Below are 15,663 nucleotides of genomic sequence, written 5' to 3'. Positions count from 1 at the left end.
CATACATCAAGAGTTAAATACATGTCAAGTTAATCAGAGCACACAAGGCCAAATATGACCTTTTGCTGACAAGCAATAATGTAGCATTTAAAAGGCTATTTTTTTAAACAGAGTCTGGTGCTGTGCTCATTTCACATAAAACGCACCAGGGCTCATAACTTCCAGAAGACTTCATGTCTCCTGGTTAAAAGTCCTGTATTTGTTGGATCCATCCAACTCGACACCCGCCCACCATATTAGTCTTTCTCGCTTTTTATAGTATGTCACTAACTCTTACTGTTGCATTTATATGTGGATGCGTTTACATTGCAGTCAGTACAGGATGTATGGCGTACAAATGACAATCAAGAAAGTGCGTACTTATTGCACGCTAAATGCCTTGTGCATTATCGTGGTATTCATACACCTTTTCGTGCGAAACAGGCTGCAACGTCAGGGGAGTACGTGATGATGAGGATGGGTAGCTCCAATCACTTTGTATTCCTGAGGTGAGCATTTTCCTTTCTCAAGATTTCTGTTCTTCCATAATCTTCCAAACCTGTGACCTTTTTTAAGATTCATTTGCTGTCAGAGCAGGTAGGACTCATGAAGCCATAAAAAGGTCTGCCTGCTTTTAAATAACTGCCTCTGAAAATATGGAGATTAAGGAACAATGAAAAAAGAAACGATTCAGCTTAAGGTCTCATAATAATAATAATGTGTTGTTGGACAAAAATATGTATTCATGACTCTCTGTCCCTTATTTAACTGTGACATTTTGCTTCAGAGTGAATTTAAACAAACTTGGATGAAGTAAATTGTACAGAACTGAATAAAACCTTGATGGCCCAGGCATTTTTCTACATTCTGTGGGACTATAAAATAACCTTGACTATGAAAGAAATGAAATAACATATTGAGACATATTGAGATCGCGGGTGATGTAGCAGGTTCAGGTTTTAGAGCTAGAGAGAAGCTACAGACATCATATGAAACTAGAAAACCTAAAGAATCCATTGGTTCCAACCATGTCATGTTAGCTTGTCTGGAAAGAGGCTAAATAACGCTACGATGTTAGGATACATTTTAGTGAGGATAAACTGGCATGGCCATTTTCAAAGGGGTCCCTTGAACTCTGACCTCAAGATATGTGAATGAAAATGGGTTCCATGAGTACCCACGAGTCTCCCCTTTACAGACATGCCCACTTTATGATAATCACATGCAGTTTTTTTAATGCAGTACGAATGTGTTATTTTCGCCTATTCTTAAATTATGTGTTTGAATATTTCTGCACACTGGGGTCCCTAAATTGTCTTGGACATACATACATTGAGTATCACTGTAAAGCTGAGACTATTGTGGATCAAATGAGCCCAATGTTATTCATGTGTGATGATGTAAATCCCCATAGGAGCCATTTCATTGTAGTTGGACAATTTTTTTTTAAATGTATAGATAAAATGACCTGTGGTGACCTCAAGGAAAATCACAGCCTCATGAAACTTTACAGCCACAAACTAAAGACCTAGGGCAGTCAGAGGATGGATGGCTTTCCTAGCTAGATGGACAATAAGGGGGTTTCCAGAACTAGAAGTGCTCGCCATCCAATCGCCGAAAAAACGCAATTCTTGTCAAAAGTTTTTGATACCAAATCACAGCATGGCTTTTTCTATGGTGTCGTTCAAGGAAGGTCTTGGTGTCTTATTGTGGTATTTTGGAGGGATTAGTGATCATTTTGATCAATTCTCGAATGTTAAAAAAAAGAGTTAAATTTAGCACCAAATCTGTGTAACAGATGGTATCAACCCTAGAAATTGCTGCAACAACTTATGAGACATAATAGAGCATGGGGATGACCATCACATACTTCTATCATAATGTTCTAAACCCTTGTACACTTTCACAATTCATTTTAATTATTTGTTTATTTCTGATTTATAACTAGAACAACTTGACACAGTACTGAGCTGCATCTTAAATTAATCTTCAGGTTCCCAGCTTTCAGATGATGTACACCACTTCTATGTGACATCTACTGTTGACCTGCTATCTCCCCCTAAAAAAAAACTCCGTACCCCCCTAAAAAAAGACAAAAACAGGTCTATTGTGGGTCTCAGAGGGTTAAAATAAATCTCAGAGAACCATGGATGCTATTAAGACCTTATCTGACCTTGTGAAATCTGTTGCACATACAGTATATATATTTTTTTATATGTTTTCTATATTTGTTACATACTATTGTCACAGATTTTTCTATATCAAGCCATTGCTTTTATTCCTGAAGGACATTCACTGTCCTTGTTTTGTCTTGTTGTCCTTGTTTAAATCAAAAATATTACAGATTATTACTTGAAATCATAGAATAATTTCCGCATTACAGAACTGTATGACAATGCGGCAGCAGTGTGAGTCGATGCCGCGGCTGAAAAGTGAAAAAAATACGCTGAGGGGGCATTTGGTGTGGCTTCATTGTCCTCCGTCTGTGAACCGAACAAAGAAAATAACACCTGATACGGCCCCCGTCTTATTCATAACGCTGCAAACAAACCATGATGCTAATATCAAAGGTGTATTATATATTTTTGCTTGCATGTGGTAGCTGCCTGCGCCGCGCTGCCTCTCAGCTGCTTTTGTGTATCCCCCGTTGTATTTGTTTTGTTACTTGGGAATACATTACATATTCACATTTCTGCGGCAAGAGAATCCTTTGAATATTAGCAAGGCAGGGAGCTGTCTGACTTGATCAAATATTGCCCTGCAGTCGTTTCTTTATACAAGCCGGGGTTTTATTTCAGATTCACACTGTGATTTTTTTTTCCACAGAGAAAGGAGCAGAAAGAGAATATGTACTGTATATGTGTGTGTGTGTGTGTGTGTGTGTGTGTGTGTGTGTGTGTGTGATAAGATCATGTGCAAAGCATGAGTGAGTGCATGTTTGTACTTGAGCAGGGTGCAAATGGAGGCCCAGAACATCTTTCATCTGACTAATGCATAATTAATGGCTAGTGTGTGTGCAGTAATTACGGTACTGTATATGCCTGGAAAATGACTATTTGCCCCTCAGTCTAGAATCTGCTGGCTCAAACATTTACGTGTTTTTCAAATATCTGAGGAAGATATTGTTTTGGAACAGTCGGTCTAATAGATTATCAATCAGATATTAAGTTGCACAGTTTAACTGTTGCATTTCACGGTTTCTGCAGGATTACAGTACGACCAAAAATAGGTTGATATTTATAGTACCTCACGATAATGATGTGTAGCCAGTTTTGCTTCTCTTTCTTGTCCATATTTAATATGCATGCATGCATCCTTTCCTTCACACAAATTAGACAAGATCGAGTTGACATTCGCTAACAGAGCTTTGGTAATTTAGAGTAAATTGAAGGGGTTGAATGTGTAAGATCTGACCAGAATTTTAGTTTAAAGGGAACCTATTATGATTTTGTCTTTTTTCTAAGGACGTCAATTGATTGAAATATTCGCATGATTGACCATAATTAAACATTTTTTTATCTCAAAATCTCAAAATGTAGCTATGAACCTGAAAATGACCATAATAGGTCCTCTTTAAAACAGTAAAAAATTAACATTATCAGTGTTGATATTGTGTCAAAGACATCTATGTATTGTGTTGCAGAGATATCTACTGAAATAAGCATGCTAACCAGCTAGCCCCGGCCTGCCCTGTCTTTGTAATACCACTTGTACATCGAGAGGCGATAGTGAGTCACTGTAGCGTCCAGTCTGCCCTCAGTCCAACATCAGAGGACCAAGAAGTCGAGCTGCCCCGAGGGCTCGTCAGTCACGTTGAAGGTACAGGGTCCGTGTATGTTTTCATATGGAAGCAGGAAACTGCCAAAAAATAAATGAATAAATGACTTGATAAATACATCAATGTCATTAAATGCAGCAAAAATATTCAAAAATAAATGTAGCCATTAATTAATTGATTTATACATTTTTTAAATTAATTAATTTTTTTATTTATTTTTTATTTTTTTAAATGTATTTTATATTTAAATGTATGTATTTATTTATGTATTTATTTCTGCATGATTTTCTCTTTGCATTTCACCCATTATGTATTTCCCCAAACATATATTTCTATATTCTTTTCTTTTTTACATTTCTTCATGCTTTCTGCCTCATTATGCAAAAGATGGGGGTTGTCACTCAGCGTGTGTCATCATGGGGTCAGAGCATGTTTTTTTTTCATAACTGATGACTCTAAATTTAGATTACATGGACCCCGTAGTAGAGGTGAAATGCTGCCCCCTATTTCTTTGGAGCATTGCACCTGTAATGCAGTTGCCTGTTTTGAATTTGTCTAAGGAAGAAGAAAAAAAACAACTTAAACTATGACCTGTATGTGTGAAACAGTCGATCGAAGAGGGTTTTCTAAAATATGAATAATGTGTCATATCCATCCCAGTCCCAGTGGTGACAGCAGCTCTTTAGTTTCATGTATCCGGTCCAGTACCCTGAGCTCTGTGGTCAGACTGTTGACATGTGGATACACATGCACTTCCCCGCAGCCTTGTGCAAATAAATTAATCCAGTTTCCACTGTCATTGACTAGCCAGCGGAGAACTAAGCAGGACTTTATGGATACCACTGGTTGGACTTGTGTACTGCTGCGTGCGGCCGCTGTGTTTTTTATGTGACCTCTAAGGAATCCCACTTGTTGAAGAATGAGTTCTCACAACCTCATATAACAATAGCAAGTTGACCCAGGCATGACTGATTTTATAATATGTAAGGGTTCGAATCTTTTTGGTCAAGACATTTCCCAGAAATGAGTCTGGGGGTAGCTTAACGGTTTCCAGGGAAGTGGTATTGTGATAGAGTATCTGTGAGAAACATTAGTTAAAAACCATGCCAGGAAAATAAGGGGAGATACGAGAACATTTTCAAGAAAAGTGAGTAAGGGAAACATCAACATGCACAAGGAAAAAGGCGTGAGATAATGAGAAGACCAGATGTGTTTTGCTTTTGGTTCGATTGGTATTTGTTGGAGTATCTTCAAATGTGTCATATCCCTCAAATTTATACAATCTAATCAATAAACCATGATTATAAATAAAAGTATTAAAACTGTGTCATGATTTATTATTTTTTTTTACAAAAGTGTGACATATTTTCACATAAAATGTTACTAAAAAACTAAAAATATATTGATCCTTCTTGAAATCTGCTCATTTTTATGAGCAGTCGAGTAGCAAAAGAGTTTTGATAGTTTTCTTATGTTCCGCACATTACAGCTTTGGTAGGCAACACTTTTTTGGCATCATTGGGCAAAACTTCCATAATAACCTTTCAGCATATTGTTATTAAAGTGTTCTGAGAGGGACTTCTGCACCTCCTTATGGCTCTGTTTTCAGGCTTTAGAAAATGTAGCCCGTGACGGGAGACTTTGGCCAATCACACGTCATAACAGAGAGAGAGCGTTCCCATTGGCTGTGCTCCAGTCATATGAGTGGTGCTTGGTATTCCCCAAGAGAACAGAATATTGATTCATATTTGATCAGTGCATGCCTAGTCTGACCGTTTGATCGGAGTTTGTGAGTGATTGACAGCCGGCTCTCCATTCATAGACATGTCATAGACATCAGGGAGACAGCAGACCCCAGGTCAGTCTCTGACTGGTTGTTTTCCTCCGGTCTGTGAAATCTTGCAGATGCCATTAGTAGCACCGGAAGACACAGAGGCGTATGTTTTTTTTCTTCAGGTTATCAGGATATTGCGACCGTTTTATAATTTTTTTTAAATAATATTTGCTCCAATCTCGCCTACTTCAGGTTTAATGTAACATAATCACGCCATCACAAGCGTATAACACAATGTTGTGAAAAACAGAAGCTTGGCTTTCCACTGCAAAAAGAATGAATGCTCTAGCTATTATGGTTTTTATTTTATATCGATTTTAACAGGATCACACAAACAACGATCTCCCATGGCCGCCCACGGAAGGACCGTGTTTTAAAGGGTTAGGAGAAAAAAATCACCAAACTCTGTCTTTTCTATTTTTAGAATACTCAAGATATGTTTTAAGTGAACAGATCAAATACTGTACAGTCCTTAAGTATTAGAAGTTAGTTTCTGATTATGCAGCATGTTTGTTAACGCTCATGTTTTATTCACACAGATCAAACTGGTCATGCAGGCTATCCTTTTGATTTTATAGTTTGATCATATACACTGATTTCCCTTTCATAATCTTCGATTTCAGCTTTCCCTGTAAATATCTGCCGGACGTCCCAGTCACAAACCCCCTTATCTTCAATCTAGCTATAGGAAAGCCATCCATCCTCTGAATGTCTCTAGTTTGTGGCTGTGAAGTTTCATGAGGCTGTGATTATCGAGACGAGAATTTGGTTAGTTCCTAAACTTAAAAAAAAGGTTCAGTGATTTGCGTCCCAGAGCAATGTTTATTCAGTTTGACATTGTGGTTAAAGTAAAGAAACAGTAAAGAAATGAGGAAAGCAAACAACTCGATCTCATGTTCTATGTCTTCAAATTGTTCTTACCATTATCAACTTGTTATTACTAATAGCCTAGTATTATCCTATTTTGTATCTTTTTAGGATTCTATTGTTTTATTTTCTCTCCTTGTGTCCCATTTTTAATAACTGTGTTATTGATTTGTTTCTCTTGTGGAGCACTTTGAGCTGCATTTTACATTATTAAAGGTGGTATATAAATCAAGTTTATCATTAGTATTACAACAAAGACACACTGCGTATCACGGGGTTTTGTAATTTAAATGATATTGATATTATTTAATGTGCAACAACTGGCAGCAGCAAAGCTTTGACTACCTGTACTACTGCTATAACGGTGCTGGTTGGAGCCGTGGAGGCAGGGTTAGCCCTCCACCACAGTGACCAGCCCAGGGGGTGATGTATGTTGAGGGGAAGGGGCAGGGGCTGAGCCGTGGTTCACTGCGTCCAGCTTGTGCCGATGTGACAGACGATGCTTACCAGGAGAGCTGACCGGTTCCATCTGTAACATGTCAGAGCTGGAGCGCTGCACGTCCAAGAAACCTGGCTACGTCTGGGCTCCCGGTCAGACCGTGACCACCTCTGCCATTTAATGCTGGGATGGCACGTGACAATGTTCCCTTCTGCTCACCAGCTGTCTTTTTTGAGGTCTCCTCAGGTGTGAGTTCCAGAAAATGCCAATGGGGATATTTTGAACAATACTGCTGATCAAAAGCCTTTACCCATCACTTGACTGGCAATCCTCTGAACCAATACCCAACCAGGTCCCATGGGTCCGGGCCCTCCTTTCCCAGCCTGGTTCTGGACCGATTGTTCTCATACATTGTTCGCATCTATACCTACGAGAAGTATTGCACTGTAATTCATATATCCCATGAAATCAATGCATATTAATCCACGGAATTTTGAACCACAAGTGACAAATGCTGCGTGGAGAGGAGGTTGGGGTGGATAGGTGGGTCAAAAAACACAGGACTTTTGCCCAGGAGACCGCTGTTTGTGTCCCGGGTGAAACCAGAAGTCAACGCTCCCCGATGCAAAATGTTAAATTATCCTATCAGAGGCCTAAAATTATCACATTTTGAGTACAATTTTTGTACACGAGTCAAAAACAAATAGGCGCAAATTTGTTAATTTGACAAAATACGTATATAAATGATATTTTGTCATGCATACAAATCTACCCACAAAGTTTTAGTTTTTTTAAACGTAAAAAAAGTAATAGCCTACAATCACAAAATTAAATTACAAGACATCACGACTACAAGCCTGCTTATATTCTGCATTGAAACAGGTAAGGCCAGAAACTAAGCCAACTAAATAAATAACTGGCCTTACTGGTGCATTCAAAGCCATGTCTCTGCAGACAGAAACATTATCGACTCTGGCTCAAGCAGGAAAAGTTAACAGTGTTTGGTTTTGTCCATTCTGGGCTACTGTAGAAACATGGCAGCCGGCTCCGTGAAGAGGACCCGCTCCCTATGTAGATATAAACGGCTCATTCTAAGGTGACGAAAACACGACTCTTATTTTCAGGTGTTTATACACTAAAGAAAACATACTTATTACTATTATATTCCATTTCTGACGTTCTCCCTAGATACCCCTAATTGTTACACACTGGTCCTTTAAGTAAAGCCACTTCCGTGGTTATTTTAACCCAGATGTTGACCTATTCGTCATGTAACTTTCATACTTAAATAACGATTGCATCTCTGTGTGTCTTGTGGATGTTGCATAGGCTGCCAAGGCCCTTTGTTTTTTTCAGTCGCTGTATAAACAGAGAAAGCACCGTGTTGATGTTCTTGGAAGTCAATTGCGTACTTGGAAAAGGTTGGACCCTGCCCAGAGTTTTTGGAGAATATTATTTCCATGTCTTCACAGCCCCTGCAGCCCTCCAAATATATTATCACATTGATGGAACTCAGAATGAATCCAGTCATAGCAGATGATCCGTCTTATTTGAAATTGTGAACATGTACAGAATATTATTTGAGCCTCCTCCACTCTCTTTTTTAGCCATTCTGTCCTTTTCCCCTTCCTCTTTCATTTCCCTCTCACCTCCCATCTATTACTGCAGGCCTCTGACACAGACTATTTAAAGGCAACTAAAATATTTCTATCCCGCATTAAGGGTTCGTGCCTCAGACGGGTGGCTGTGATGTGGAGTCTTGTTAGTTCCTGACCCCTTGGGGCGTCTCTCACAGGTGGGAAGCCATCAACATGAATCTGCGGCGACAACAGCGACCATATAGCTGCATGCCTGCTTTCAATTTACATCTGCTCCCTGTTACTCTCTCCAAGTCCGAAAACATAATGAGCACAAACAACTCAGAGGAAAATGAGATAAATGAGGGCTATAATTGTGTTTGGAATTGCAATTACTGTTATCACAGCCTTTTGTCGCCGGGATTTAGTGTAGCCAGATGTGCTAATGGAAAAGACTGCCATTGTTTGAGTGGATTGGATCAACCCCACTCTGAGCTTCCAGCTCTATCGACTTGTAATTACTGATTTTTATTGACCAGCCACAGCTGGCGCTGAGGAATAACAGGTAGTTTCAGACTTAGTAGTGCTCAGGTGACTCATGTAGCCTCCAGGTTAGTTCGCTGACTGCAGAGGCACGGACCAAGACAATAGGTAGGCACTAGGGGAGAGTCACTATTTTTTTTAATTTTGCTTATTTACCCATAAAATGTTGAGCCTAGGACTATGAAATTTAACTTCAAACTTTGACGAGGTGACTACTCAATTTAATAACACCCATAAACAAATTGTGCTGCATATAAAAAGCAATGAAAATGTCCTGCAATGTGCAAAAAAAAATGTTTTGTCCCTGCACATACGTCAAGACCGCAAAATCCTCAGATTATAAAACACAGTTCTTTGTTAAAGAGGCACTTCACTAGTTTTACCCATTCAGTTCAGATAATTGTTCTTGTCACGGTAAGTACACAGTGGGCAACCTCCGGGTCTGAGAAGTGAAACAAATTCGTGAAGTGCTTTAAACTTGCATTCTTTCTAATAGCCAGCAGGGGGCGACTCCTCTGGTTGCAAAAAAAGAAGTCTGATTGTATAGAAGTCTATGAGAAAATGAGCCTACTTCTTCTCACTTGATTTATTACCTCAGTAAACATTGGAAACATGAGTTTATGGTCTCAATCGCAAGTCTTTTTCAATACAGCATGATGTCAAATAGACCTTAGCTTTATTGTCTTTAGGCCTGATGCTTTATAGAGTATGCTTTAGGGCGTGGCGACCTTGTGATTGACAGGTCGCTACCATGGCGTTGTCCAATTTGGGTGTTTGTCTGTGTTTTCGTCTTACAACTATAACCCTTTCACGGTGTGTTTTGACTTAACCATTTTGGTCGTATGAAAATGTCTTATTCAGAGTTCGTTTGTAGCTCAAACTTCTCAGGTTACTTCTGGTTACAAAAAACCAAGACGGCCAAAACCTAAATGGCGACGGCCAAACACCAAGATGGTGACAGGAACAAACAAAGATGGCGACAGTCGAAAACCAAGATGGTGACGGACAAAAACCAAGATTCCATTGGCCAAAATGCTGAACTCGAGGCTTCAAAACAGCAGTCCACAAACCAATGGGTGACATCTCAGTGAATACGTCCACTTCTTATATATGATACATTAATCGGTATCGGCTATATTGTAATAATACATTATCTATGGTACTACAGCTTTAAAAACAACTGTAGGAGCTTTCTAAAGTCTTGAATCCTTGATGATGTCACCAGGGTTATCTCAAACTGGGCTTGACACTGATAGACATATACTAGCCAGAGGGAGTCTTTGGGAATAAGCTACTGAGTTGCATTATGGGAATATTAATCAGAATTCATTGCATCAATTTTCACTATACTTTTAATGATCTTTCATACAAATCACGAGTTTATGAAAGTGCAATCCTAAATGTCTGCAGTATCCTGTTAATGAACCAAGTGTCTGAGCAAAGGACCAAATGATGAATGTTGGCTTTGTCTTCTCTGAACAGATAATCTTTTATGTAACAATAAGCCAACAGCACAGACCAATCTGTTGTGTCTTTATTATAAATGGCTGTGTCCTTGCCATCCATCACTAACTTACAAAAGGTATGGACCCTCTTTACATCACGTCTTACATCTCTACACTATAAATGTAACATAGCAACAGAAGCACACTGTTACACTGCAAATTCTCCAGAGTTAAATATGCCTTGTCAAAGTAAATGAACTCTTTCAGAGTTATTACAACAACAGCAAGAGTCATTACAACAACAGCCGGAGTAACATACCCTCCAGTGTAGGTGAAAATATTCAGAGTTAAAAATGTTCGGTGTAAAATATACATTGTCAAAGTCCATGGACTCTTTAAGAGTTATTACAACAACAGCTAGAGTAAGATACACCCCAGTGTTGGTGAAAGTGTTCAGAGTTACAAGACTGGTGTACTCTGGAGAGTACTCTGTACTCTGGAGAGTACTCTGTACTCTGGAGAGTACTCTGTACTCTGGAGAGCTCCTCCCTCTTCCTCCTCCTCCTCCTCCTGCTCATTTCAAAACGACCAAGATCTTCTCAGTGCCATTTAGCACTCCTTGAAAGACTGAGGTAAGTTTCTCTTCATCACTTATTAAACCAAATTTGAGCATTTCAGCAGAAGCAGCAAGGATAACTTTATATTGATGTTCAACACTCACTCAAGCTGGTTTTGTGTCTTAAAATACTGAGTTACACAGAGCTAACGTGACCATGTGGAAGGCTAGCTAAAATGTGTCAGCAACATTAAGCCAATTAACGCTAACTAGCTAATGTCAAACTATACTTGTAATGTCGGCAAGTCGCAATGTGGAGCAGTGACAGTTGTGTTCTTATTAATGTCTATAGATTACAGTAAAACACAAAGACTGCATGTGTAGGGAGTTGGCTGAACTAGCTAACTAGCTAACAAGCTATCCGGGGCTAACAGCTAACACGTGGCGGGTAAACACAAAGTTGTGATTGCTGATTGATTTCATCATAATATAAGAGAACACAAGCAAAGAATGTCATTTCAAAATAACTTTACTTATTGCTACTTAGGAGCATGATATTAATATTAATGCAATATTTTGTGATCAGAATTGAGAGACTGTTTATCAAGAATTGAAATGGCTGTTTTTACACATTTTGGTGTTCCTGGTTTGTCTTTGATCACCACTAAAACATCTTCCATGCTGGAAAACCCTGCTATATCATCATGTCTCGCACAGCAGAACTGTAGAAGAGGTAGAATGGCAGATTGCTGTGAGTCTGATGGCAACGCATTGTGGTAGTTCTTAATTGTCAATAAGTCTTCTGTAATTCCCTGATATAAGCTAACTGACTTTATTTCCCCTATATTCCTTTTAATGTTACATGAAATTGTTCTACTTGTTTTTTCAGATATCCCCCTCATGTGCTGTGGACAGTGATGGTAAGTATCATTTTAGATAAGGACAACTTTTTTTTAAGATGATTTAATGAAAGTTGCCAGACAGCATGATCAGATTGGTGGTATGGGATCATATGGTATGACTCCCTGTTTGTGTTTTTTCCCTAAGCTTTCCTGAAGTTCTCCATCCCACCCGTCACCGAAGGCATCAGAGTATATGATGAGACGGGAACTGAGGTGGATACAGACGTCTTTGAAGAAGTAGCACAGCAGCCCAACGCTGGTGTATTTACTATCACATTTGACAACGGTAAACTTCTATCTTAATTCCCATTTCTTTCAGCATAGTCCAATGAATATTGAATAAGACTCAGTTACACGTTAAGGTTGTGATAAACTGACAAATGGTAGGTGTTTATTTTTCTCTCTTCCCTCTCTTTCCTGAACTACACGTAGATTCCCAGGGAACAAGTTCGTCCGGCTCTTCCGAGGGGACAACTTCGTCCGCCAGTCCACTGCTTGATGTCGTAACCAATTCAGTGCTGGATCTTTCAGGCTGCCGCCCTGATGATACGGTCATCCTGAAATTTGTATCCTGCGACTCTGATGATACAGTCATTCTAGATGATGATTACAGCCCTTCCAGAAAACGGCAGAAGGAAGATCAAGATGCCAAACGTGTAAGTTGATGTGTAAAATGTATGTTGTGATAGCTTCCTTTGAGGATTGCACACTTTTGATATTATTTTCCTGTGTATTTACTGTCAGTTCTCCAAGATTATTGAATTTTTAGTGAATATTGTCTTGTCTTCTGTCGTTTCACAGTTGGTTGAATCTGCGCTGGCCAAGAAACCTGGTGGAGACTCTATTGTCAAGGAATACAACCGGACGAAAGGTCTGACTGACTCCTCACGGCGACAGATGATTAACATCCTTGCAGCGGAAATGACTGAAACTCATGGGTAATTCAGATGGAATTCATGGGTAATTCAGATGGAAACTGCATGGAAACTTTTAAAGACAGTATGGAGAAAATATTTGCCAAAACTAATCAGAAGGTTACATTCATTTGTGGGGACTTCAATATAGACCTGCTAAATCCTAACAAACACAAAATGACAGACGAATTTATTAACACAATGTATAGTATGAGTTTATATCCACTGATCACCAAACCAAGCAGAATAACAGCACACTGTGCAACTCTAATCGACAATATATTTACAAATTACATGGAAAGTAGCTTAGTGAGCGGGCTGCTGATGAATGACATCAGTGACCATTTGCCAGTTTTTGTGATCCATGACTGTGATTGTGGAAAAGAGAAGGAGGACCATAAAATCAAATATAGGAGATTGAGAACAGAAGAATCCATAAATGCATTCAGAACCGAATTGCTATCACAAAACTGGAAAACCCTCTATGAAGGAAATGATGTTGATACAGCATATGAAACATTTCTAAATATATTTAAGTCATTATATGACAAAAACTGTCCAATAAAACAAGATAACACTAGGAATAATAACACAAACAGACCATGGATCACAAAGGGACTGCAAAATGCCTGTAAAAAAAAGAATACTCTATATAGACAATTCATAAAATGTAAAACTAAAGAGGCAGAACATAAATATAAGAAATACAAAAATAAATTAACTAATATTATGAGGATATGCAAGAAGGAATATTATACCAAATTACTAGAAAATAACAAAAACAATATAAAAGGCATATGGAATATATTAAACAGTATTATTAGAAACCGTTCGACTAGCTCAAGTTACCCTGAATATTTTATTGATAATGATAGGTCTTTAAATGATATGAGTGATGTGGTTAATGGGTTTAATGAATTTTTTGTAAATGTGGGACCAAAGTTGGCAGGAAAAATCAATGACACGTCTCCAAAGGATGGGGAGGTTGTTGAAAGCAACATTGCAAGAAATTCAAACTCAATTTATCTCAAAGCTATAGACATAGTTAACAAGTGCAAGAATAAAACATCTACTGATTTGAATGGAATCGATATGACGATAGTCAAGAAAGTCATTGACAGTATTGCAAACACCCTAACCTACATTTGTAACTTATCATTCATAACTGGCACATTTCCACATAAAATGAAAACTGCTAAAGTTATTCCACTATATAAAACTGGGGACAAACATAATTTCACTAATTACAGGCCTGTATCTTTACTTTGCCAGTTCTCTAAAATATTGGAGAAACTGTTCATTGGAAGATTAGATAACTTCATTGACAAGCACCATTTACTGACAGACAGTCAATACGGGTTCAGAGCAAACAGATCAACAGCAATGGCATTAATGGAGCTAACAGAAGAAATAACCAGTTGTATTGATAACAAGAAGTATGCGGTAGGAGTATTTATAGATTTAAAAAAAGCATTTGACACCATTGATCATGATATATTATTCAATAAAATGGAAAGGTATGGTATAAGAGGGGTAGTGCTGAACTGGTTGAGAAGTTATATAGGAAACAGGCAGCAGTACGTGCAAATAGGGGACTACAAATCAACATGCTCAGGTATTACTTGTGGGGTCCCGCAGGGATCAGTATTGGGTCCAAAATTGTTTATTATGTATATAAATGACATAGGTAGGGTATCAAGGACACTGAATTTAGTTTTATTTGCAGATGACACAAATATTTTTTGTTCTGGGGAAAATCTGCAGCAGCTTTTGGAGGTGGCCACAACAGAAATCAGAAAATTGCAACGGTGGTTTGACAGAAATAAATTGTCATTAAATTTGGACAAAACTAAATTTATGTTATTTGGAAACCAAAAAATAGACATACCAGTACAAATGATAATAGATGATGTGACTATTGAAAGAGTATATGTAAATAAATTTCTGGGTGTAATACTGGACCACAAAATCTGCTGGAAACCTCAGATAAATTATGTAAGAACAAAGCTGGCAAAGAGCATAGCAGTCTTAGGGAAAACAAGACACACACTGGATCATAAATCACTGCACATTCTGTATTCTTCACTTGTATCACCATATCTGAATTACTGTGTAGAAGTTTGGGGTAACACTTATAAAAGCAACTTACAACCATTATGCATACTACAGAAGAGAGCAATCAGGATAGTAAATAATGTGGGATATAGGGAACACACGAACACACTGTTTTTGAAGTCACATGCATTGAAATTTATGGATTTAGTCAAATTTAAAACCGCAATAATTATGTTTAAAGCAAGACATAATTCACTTCCGGGCAATATTCAAAAAATGTTTTGTGACAGGGAGGGGGGTTATAATTTAAGAGGAAAATTTAATTTTAAAAAGCATTGTGTTCGTACAAAAAAAGAAGAGTATGTGTATTTCAGTCTGTGGGGTGGATTTGTGGAATGGGTTAGGTGATGGGTTGAAGGGGAGCACAAATATAAATCAATTTAAAAAGCTATACAAGAAAGATATTTTTGGGAGGTATATGGTTGAAGAAGAGTTGTGTTAAAGGTTGGTTATATACTTTTTAACTGCGGATGTATTTGTGGGTTGTAAATAAATTTGGGATGCTGTTCATATATTCAACTTGGGATGTAAATAAATCTGAGATAGTTTTTATATTATATTATATTATCATTCTATGATATATGAGTTAATAGAGGAGAAGTGAGAAAGGGGTAGGGTAATATAAGTTTTTCTTCTACCTACTCCTTTTCGGACACTATAACTCTTGTTTTGTTTGTTATTATTTTGTATCTGTTTTTATTTATTATATGTTCG

General features: G+C 38.1%; 1 long non-coding RNA gene across 1 annotated transcript; it reads left to right on the top strand.

Moving 5' to 3' along the window:
• Nucleotides 1-12,066: 12,066 nt before the first annotated feature.
• LOC141759966 (uncharacterized) lies at nt 12,067-12,853 on the top strand. The gene is made up of 3 exons (XR_012592240.1): nt 12,067-12,206; nt 12,353-12,576; nt 12,722-12,853. It is a non-coding gene; the product is annotated as an uncharacterized LOC141759966 (long non-coding RNA).
• Nucleotides 12,854-15,663: the final 2,810 nt, after the last annotated feature.

This window comes from Sebastes fasciatus, chromosome 21, assembly GCF_043250625.1.
Source record: "Sebastes fasciatus isolate fSebFas1 chromosome 21, fSebFas1.pri, whole genome shotgun sequence".
NCBI lineage: Eukaryota > Metazoa > Chordata > Actinopteri > Perciformes > Sebastidae > Sebastes > Sebastes fasciatus.
The sequence above is the reverse complement of the archived record's forward strand: the minus strand, read 5'-3'. Positions and strand labels throughout refer to the sequence as shown.